Consider the following 9,741-nt stretch of genomic DNA (forward strand, 5'->3'; position numbering starts at 1 on the left):
TTAGATAACAAAATTCATGTTAAATTGCTGTTTTAGGGGTTGTTTTTAAAAGCCTGGAACGGATTAATCCGTTTTGCATTACTTTCTATGGGAAAGCGCGCCTTGGTTTTGGAACGCTTTGGTTTTGGAACAGACTTCCGGAACAGATGAAGTTTGAGAACCAAGGTACCACTGTAATCCCAAGTCCAGTGGCATCAGCACTGGAGGGAAAACCAGGCAAGATGTGGTGCAGCAATAAAACTGCTACCACCTTTGCAAAGCTAAGCAGGGTCCGACATGGTTTCAAATTGGATGGGGGGACCATGTGTTGAGATTCTTGAATTGCAGGAACTCCCACAGGGTCCATTCCGGCTCTACAATTCTATGACTCTGTTGTTCAGTGGTTCTACGTGGGATCTCCCTGACAATTAGGTTCATAGTCTACTCTCCTAGATCCAGCTTGGTCTCTGGAAGCCAAAATAGCCCATGGAGCCCGGAGGGCTAAGGCTGGTTCAGCTGTGGCCCCACAGGCAGTATGGGCACGGTTATCTGTGCACTGGTAGCATCCTGGATTGATTATGGCAATACCTTTGAAGACACCTTGGATCCTCCAGTCAAAATACATCCACTGGCTTATTCTGGGATTAGGTGTACATTTCTGTTGGGGATAATTCAGACTGAAATTCCCAGGCGTCAAAAAAGGTTATTTATGTCTGCTACTACTACGGCCCATGTGTTGTTAGTCCAAAAATGGAAAATGAGTGAGTTCCCAACCAAAGATTGGCAACTTGAGTTGACTGAATATACACAACTTGCAGACTTAACCTATAGAATAAGAGAACAAGGAGAACATACGTTTAAAGAAGATTGGAAAACGTTTATTGCACATGTGGAAAATAATTGTGTACAGCTGAAAATGCTGGCAGCATTAAGATAAATGCAACAGTGTAAGTAAGTTTTGATGGATGCAATCATGGAATACTGAATGGTATAGTTTTGGTAAAATATGCAGGAATTTATGATATGTAAAATGAACCATGGAAAGGGAAGAAGGGAAGTCACTGATATCTCAAGGATGTAAAATGAGTATTTTAGATTGTAATAATATGTATATATAAGTCCACTGGTTGCTGGTTCACTGTTGTGCATAATTCAAAGTATTGTGCTTGCTTTTAATACCCTGCATAGTTTTGGATCTAGGTACCTCAAATAATATATGTTTCCATACAAATGTGTCCATATATTGTGGTAAAAGACAAACCCAGCAGTATCATTAGGCAGAGTGAGACAACAACCTCGGTCCATAAATGCTGGGAAACACTGGAGACAACCCTCCCAGTGGTTCAGAGCGGCGGACTCGTAATCTGGTGAACCGGGTTCGCGTCTCCGCTCCTCCACCTGCAGCTGCTGGGTGACCTTGGGCTAGTCACACTTCTTTGAAGTCTCTCAGCCTCACTCACCTCACAGAGTGTTTGTTGTGGGGGAGGAAAGGAAGGGAGATTGTGAGCCGCTTTGAGACGCCTTAGGTGATAAAGCGGGATATCAAATCCAAACTCCTCCTCCTCTTCTTTCGTTGGTCCTGAGGATTTCCTTGCACTTGCATTTCTAGCCTGTTTCCCTTGGGTATGGAAGTAAGATTCAACTGGCAACCCAATCTGTTTCCATACATGGAATTGGGAGTGGTGCCGTTTAGGGCCGGCCCAAGACATTTTGGCACCTGAGGTGAACTGCAAGATGGTGCCGGCCCTGCCAGGGAAGAAGGGAGGAGTGAGAAGCTACACTGGGAACCAGAAGGGAATAAAGATCTACATCAGGAAGGAGGAGAGGAGGGCAACCAGCTGATTTCAAAACCACCTACAGAATTAACACATATGTGAATAACTTAAAAGAAGTACTGTGGGGGGGGGGGAGTATTTGATCCCCTGCTAAATTTGCCCGTTTGCCCTCTGACGAAGAAGTGACCAGTCCGTAATTTTAATGGTAGGTTTATTGTAGCTGTGAGAGACAGAATAACAACAGGAAAAACCCCAGAAACCCAGAAGACAAAAGTCAGAGATTGATGTGCATTCTAATGAGTGAAATAAGTATTTGATCCCCTATCAACCAGCCAGATGTCAGGCTACCTGGTATCTTCACTGGATGCAATGAGCTGAGATTAGAAGGACCTGCTGTAAGGGAGAGGTCTTATTGCTTTTACAGTGGTACCTCGGGTTAAGTACTTAATTCGTTCTGGAGGTCCGTACTTAACCTGAAACTGTTCTTAACCTGAAGCACCACTTTAGCAAATACGGCCTCCTGCTGCTGCCGCACCGCCATAGCACGATTTCTGTTCTCATCCTGAAGCAAAGTTCTTAACCTGAAGCACTATTTCTGGGTTAGCGGAGTCTGTAACCTGAAGCGTATGTAACCTGAAGCGTATGTAACCCGAGGTACCACTGTATATTGTTTTTATCTTTTTTTGTACACCACCCTGGGAATAATTTGACAGAAGGGGAGCATGAGAAAGAGGAGGAAAGAAAGTTTAGGCATCTTTAGAAAGCTAAGATAGTCAAGGCATCTAACGAACTTTGGAAACCACACCCCAAAATGGGAGGGGGGTGGAGCTGTAGTACGGTCCAAAATAGTGTCTTCCTCCCCTCCACAGGGGTGACACACTCAGATTTGATCCTGGCTCCTGAAATATTTGATTGCAATGAATATGAATTCTAATATTTTTTGATACTTATTGCTGCAATCCTATACACACTTAGCTGCAATCCTAACCCCACCGAGGACTGCATTCAATAGGACTGAATTCTGAGTAGACGTGGTTAGGATTGCACTGTTAGTGGATTAATAAAACACTGAACAAGGCCCATTATCATTTTAATTAGTACCTGAAACTAGAAGCTAAAAAGTTCACCTGACTTTAGTTGCTGCTTTTCAGGTCACTGAAGATGAGTCCCATTGTCACCGCAGAAGCAATTGATCTATTACTCCACATCTCTGGTGCTTGGTTAAATTACCTTGACCTGTCATAAACAGAGCTTAACTGTTTAACATTATACATGCAGTCAGAGCACAAGAGAATTCTCATTCTCATGGTGAATAGCAACTACTGTACACTCTTCAAAATCTAACGCTTTTATATCATCTGAACAGATGGAACATCTTCCAAGGAAGTAATTTCCCATTAATCTTGAATGGAAAGTCTTCATAGCCTTTGTGGGTCCTGCCACATTTACACAACCCAAAACTCAATGTTGCTTTCTTTTCCTTGTCAGTATTTCCGCACCTGGTGAAGAAATTGAACACAGCTCTCCATGTGGCAATTATCCTTTTCCTCTGCGTGGCGTTTTCTTTTGCTCTGGTCAGTTTGGCATTCTGCATATTCAACATAATTAAAGTTCCCTATCGGGCTATTAAAGGTCCAGCTGGAATCGCCTTGTGGAACGTCCTTGCAGGTAAAATCTCTGATGGCACCCACCTTTTCCTTTTGCTAGATTAAGAGTTTGCTTTCCGTTATCTCTGCATGTCACTAAACGCTCTTAGGGAAATTTCCATTGGCGTCATTAGGTATGTGTAGTCTGGACAAGAGGAGACTGAGAGGAGATAGGATAGCCATCTGCAAACATCTAAAGGGCTGTTACGGGGAAGATGGAGAAAGCTTGTTTTCTCCCATTCCAGAGGGTAAGACCTGAACCAATGGCTTCAAGTTACCAAAAAGAAGATTCAGACTAAACATCAGAAATAACTTTATGTTGGCAAGAGCTGTTTGACAGTGGACCAGACTCCCTCGGAAGGTACTAGACCATGGGTAGGCCAACTAAGGCCTGGGGGCCGGATCCGGCCCAATTGCCTTCTAAATCCGGCCCGCGGACGGTCTGGGAATCAGCGTGTTTTAACATGAGTAGAATGTGTCCTTTTATTTAAAATACATCTCTGGGTTATTTGTGGGGCCTGCCTGGTGTTTTTACATGAGTAGAATGTGTGCTTTTAATTAAACTGCATCTCTGGGTTATTTGTGGGGCATAGGAATTGGTACTTTTTATTTTTTTCCCCAAATTATAGTCTGCCCCCCCCCACGGTCTGAGGGACAGTGGGACAGTGGACTGGCCCCCTGCTGAAAAAGTTTGCTGACCCCTGTGCTAGACTCCTCCTTCCTTGGAGGATTTTAAGCATGGAGCAAAATGCCTCTACAATTCTCCATTTCTAAACTATTTTTGCGTTTCAGTGTATTAACGCCTTTGTGTTTTGAATTCCCTTGCAGGTGGTTTTGCAGTGCTGGGTGTGACTAGCTTCATGGCTGCCGTCAAACTGCACAACCTGACTGAAAGGATTGCCAATTTCCAGGAAAACGTCTTCCAGTTTGTAATTCTGGAAGAACAGTATGAGGACTCTTTTTGGCTTTGCGTGGCAAGCGCGACCATTCACGGTGTGAACTTGCTGCTAGTTGCCATCAGCGCAATTCATTTCCCTAAGCGGAAGACAAAGACAGAAGAAGCAAATGTTGCAGCCGAAGACATCATGTACTGAATACCTAACTTGGCTGGCCCCAAGCTTAAGACTTGCATCATCTGTTTATCTGCACTATGCGAAAGAAGGGTAACACCACTGTGGGAAGGAGTGCCTGAGTGTGGAGGAAGTGCAGCGAGAGCCACAAGTTGGTTGGTTCATGCAAATGCTGAGACCAAAATGCCCCTGGAGGGTCCACTAAGCCAAGAAGACCATTCCCACATTCCATTAAACTCCTGGGAAGCTTGAGTCTTTCCCACACTGGGTCAAAATTTCCCAGGAGGCCAGCACAAAGCAAGAAGACCCCTTCCCATTCTCTCACTTGGACCTTGCCCATAGAACTCCAAAACTGTACAGCTCATCTGAGGAGGACGTTTGCCTCGGGTACAATGCTGTGCAATGGGTAATTTATGCCTGGACTCACTCAAAGGTAATTTAAAACACAGAGGAAAAAGCACATACCACCTCAGAATGTGGATGTGACATTTTTCTGAATGCTCCCAGCCTAAAAATCCTTATGTGCAAAGTTAACATGGCGGGAGAAGGGCTGTGCAGAGATCTTTCTCCCTTGACCACTTGGCTTTCCACATTTGCAGAGGAGGCCTCTACTTTAGAGTGAATGGGGTTTGCCTCACCAACCCTAGTTGGCCCTCAGTGTACTACCAACTGCCTGTCTTCCTTTCTTCTGACCAGTCCACAGGGCGGGACGCATGTGGCAATTGAAAATAATAATAAAAGGGGGCAGGGTTCCAGGAAAAATGACTTTGGCAATCCCACCTGCCGTTGACCATATGCAATTTTGGCTTTCGGCACAATCACCGGAATGCAAATTGCAGGCTTACTGTGAGCACATTCTCATGTGATACCATCCTGTGGTTTGTGCCAGAAGCTTCTTCTGACGATTCAGACAGAGATTTGAGCAGACTCTTGCTGATGGTGGTTGTTTCTCTGCAGGCTGGCTCAAGCTGTTTTGCAATCCTATACAAAAATCATTACAGGCCTGGCACACAGATGCTAGTCATATCGTATAACATGTGGAGAGGGCAATTGCGATTTGTCAGAGTTTTCCCATCCCCTTTTTCTGCTGCCCAGAAGTGAATGAAGTCAAGAAAAAGCGCCGTAATTGATGTGTGTGGCACATTTCACAAGTCCCAGGCTCTGATAGTACAAGGGGTTTTTTTTCTCCGTAGAAGTGAATGGAGCAAAAGTCTCAATTTACTTGAATGAAGCCAGGTTTTAAAGACTGCAATGGAGGGGAAATGTACATACAGTGTGACAAAGCACACCAGATATATTGTTCCAAAGGTGGGCAGGGGTGAATTGTGTGTTTCCAGTTACCTTGGTGCTCCTAGGTTTTCTACTGCTCCAAGCAGTGGATTTTTGGCTGGTATGGTATGTGCTTGAGAAAATATATTACCAGAATACTTGCACATTACCAGAATATTCAGCCAACAAAGCTTTGGCCATGGTGATTTTAAGGTGGGTGTGGTCTGTTGGTGTTATTTGATCTCTCAGCAGAACCAGCAATTAACATAAAATTCATTGTAAAATCTGTTTCAGAGAGGATCATTTCAAAATGGACTAGTAATGGCATGTTTTTTAAGATTGTTTGCAATTCTAAATATGCAACACAAATTGGAAGGAAAAGACCTTTACTGCTTTTTTAAAAATGGAAACACTGTACATCTGAGTAACTTAACTTCCACTGTTAAAAAAATAGTATGAAAATATAGTGGATACAACATTTCTATAAAGACTATGAGACTGTTTTTAATTAGCTGCAAAAAATAGGGTTGCCGTACTACTGCTCAGCAACTTTGCCAAAAAAGGCACAACTACTGTCCGAATTTTCACTTTTTGAAATAAGGCAACTCTTTGCAAAAATGGAAAATACTTCCAGGATTCAAGAGGAAAAACTTTCAACACACATCTGAAAATAATTTGTAAAGCATTTGAGCCTTTGTCCATTCTGAGAACAAAAGTATTAACCGAGGAGGGGGGGAAATTTGTTACCAAAAGGGGCATTAGCTTACCCATTTTTCCAAGAAGTTAGAATTTCCAGGGTGGTCTTTTTTCAGAAGCTGATTTCTTGTGATGTGAGAGAGCACTTCCAGCATTATTGTCTTAGCTGTTTATTTACAAAAATACATACAGTACTTAGTAAAAGAAAACAGACGTGTACAACAGACAGCACACCTGCTAATCCTGTCTCACATTCCTAATGAATACTTGCATCCCAACTCAGTTTAAATTACCGTATTTTTCGCTCTATAACACGCACCAGACCATAACACGCAAATAGTTTTTAGAGGAGGAAAACAAGAAAAAAAAAATTCTAAACGAAACAGTGGGTGTATGATTTTTGTAGTTCATGCTGTGGCCACAGGCATGTGATCTGACAGTGAGTTTGGAGTAGCCCAATGCAAAAATCCTGAGGATCCATGTGGACCCATGCTTTGTAACCACGTTTTAAGTGGGGAGGGAAGGAAAAGCACTCAAGAGACAAGGAGCATGCGTGGGGTGGGTGGAGAAGGATGCTGCTAATAATGAAGAAGAGGGGTATAAGGGGAGAAGGCTCCTCTCCTCTCCCGCTTTGCTCCTTTAAAGCAAGCAGGCTCTGCTTTTCTTCCTCCTCCCCGGTCATCCCTGGCTTAGCGAGCTGAAAAACTTTGCTGCTATTTAGCGAGCTGAGTGGGGAGGAGAGGGGGACAGACAGCCTGCTTGCTTTAAAGGAACCAACCGGACAGGAGCTGCTTACACTCGTGTAAGCGGCTCCTCTCCTCTCCTTCTTTGCTCCTTTAAAGAAATAGGCTCTCTGTCCCTCTCTCCTCCCCACTCAGCGGCTCTTCTCCCGCTTTGCTGTTTCAAAGTGAGCAAAGCGAGCCATGGAGGAGGGAAGGAAGGGGAACCATGGATCCTCTGCTCACAACTGCAGCAGATCCCCCCCCCCCGCCACCCGTAGGCATTCCCTCCATAACACGCACAGACATTTCCCCTTACTTTCTAGGAGGAAAAAAGTGAGTGTTATGGTGCAAAAAATACGGTATCCATTCCAAATTGAAATTACCTTATGATTGTCTCTCTGTCCTTTCTTCTCCCCCTGCATCACAGAGTGACATTCTCAGGCCTGTAGATTCCAGACCATTAAGAACCACCAACAGCTCCTGTTGGCTATACAAGCAGAACCATCATGCTTGATAGCCATCCTTATTGACCTAACTCATAACAACATAAAGAGATGATAGCCATTTTGAGAACTAGTATACCATTGTGGCAGGGACGCGGGTGGCGCTGTGGGTTAAATCACAGAGCCTAAAACTTGCTGATCAGAAGGTTGGCGGTTTGAATCCACGCAACGGGGTGAGCTCCCGTTGCTCGGTCCCTGCTCCTGCCAACCTAGCAGTTCAAAAGCACGTCAAAGTGCAAGTAGATAAATAGGTACTGCTCCGGCGGGAAGGTAAACGGCATTTCCGTGCACTGCTCTGGTTCGCCATAAGCGGCTTAGTCATGCTGGCCACATGACCCGGAAGCTGTACGCCGGCTCCCTCGGCCAATAAAGCGAGATGAGTGCCGTAACCCCAGAGTCGGCCACGACTAGAACTAATGGTCAGGGGTCCTTTACCTTTATACCATTGTGGCAGAGACAGATCTGTGTACCAGGAAGTCCCCAGGTGACAATTTGCTTTTGCCAAAGATTCAGTGGGTAAATGTTTGAAAATCCCCCACCCCAGAACCTGCAATGTGAGAATAATGATACGGACATACCTTATGGAACGTTATGGCAGAATGCCTTGAGGAGACTGACATATATTACTGGCAGAGCTAGTTCCCACACCATTCCAGTAAGATGGGTGACACTCCTGCTGGAAGGAACTATAGAACTGGCTCTACCTAGCAGTTCTCTAAACATTGCAAGACAGCAGTATGGGAAGTTGCCTTGGAGACCTGACCCTGAACCCATAGTAGTATTGTGGTATTCGTGTCAGTGGCAAAACCTTCAGAAAGCAGCTTCAGTAACGGATACCTTCAATTAAATGTGCTACAATGCGCCATCAAGACAGTGGAATATTTGTAACCACTTATACAGTGGTGCCTCGCAAGACGAAATTAATTCGTTCCGCGAGTTTTTTTGTCTTGCGGTTTTTTTCGTCTTGCGAAGCACGGTGTCGGAAAAGTTTTGGAAAAGCTTCAAAAATCACCGAAGTCTTCAAAAACCTCAAAAAAGGCTACCACACCGCGTGCTATGAGTTGCTCCTCGAAGTCAAGTCGCAACTGTATTAACGGTGTTAAGAAAAAGGAAACAAACTTGCAAGACGTTTCCATCTTGCGAAGCAAGCCCATAGGGAAAATCGTCTTGCGAAGCAGCTCAAAAAACCAAAAACCCTTTCGTTTTGCGAGTTTTCCGTCTTGCGAGGCATTCGTCTTGCGAGGTACCACTGTACTGGCATACTACAAATTCACCTGCATTTGAACAAGCAGAAAATGGTGGGTTTGCAGTACGGTGTGTAATAAACAAAAATCTGCCCTTATTCCCTTATGGGGAACACAAGAGCCCTTACAGAGTCCTTTGCAGGTTCTCAGTCGGTCAGAGAAAATAACAGAGGCCAACCAGAGAATATTGAGAAGCAAGGCAGCTAGTAAGCCTGATCTTTATTGAAACTGTTGCAACAGGGTGCTCCCCTCACACACAGGAAAGGAGGAGAACCCCGAACAAAGGTGTGCCCGCCCTTATATAGACATTTTAAATTGCCTCCCCTGGAGTCCGAGACCACCCCCAGAAACATCATACATATATCACAGAAACGATGGTCTACAACAGAAATCTGAGTGCGTTGTTTATCTCCTGTCTGGCAGACCTGTTAATGCTTACTTGATTGGATACCCTGGGGAGCCTGGCCAGTCTTTTGTAATGACAAATACTTAGTTCCTGAGCCAGGTCACAGGCTCACCCTGTTCATACACAGACATATCCTTAAGACAGGATTTGTGAAGGCAAACACAATGGGAAGGCTTTTCCATTTTCTTTCGGCCTTGCAGAGAAATATTTGAGGTCAATTTGGGTGGGACAAAATGGTTTCAGGACTTTTTCTGTGGAGTTTCAGACATGTGGTTTATAAAAGCAGTTATGAACATTTATCATTTTGCAGTTATGAACATTTATCATATATATAAAATTTGTTGTTGTTTAGTCGTTTAGTCGTGTCCGACTCTTCGTGACCCCATGGACCAGAGCATGCCAGGCACTCCTGTCTTCCACTGCCTCCTGCA

This window comes from Podarcis liolepis, assembly GCF_965112155.1.
Source record: "Podarcis liolepis genome assembly, contig: HAP1_SCAFFOLD_38, whole genome shotgun sequence".
Taxonomy (NCBI): domain Eukaryota; kingdom Metazoa; phylum Chordata; class Lepidosauria; order Squamata; family Lacertidae; genus Podarcis; species Podarcis liolepis.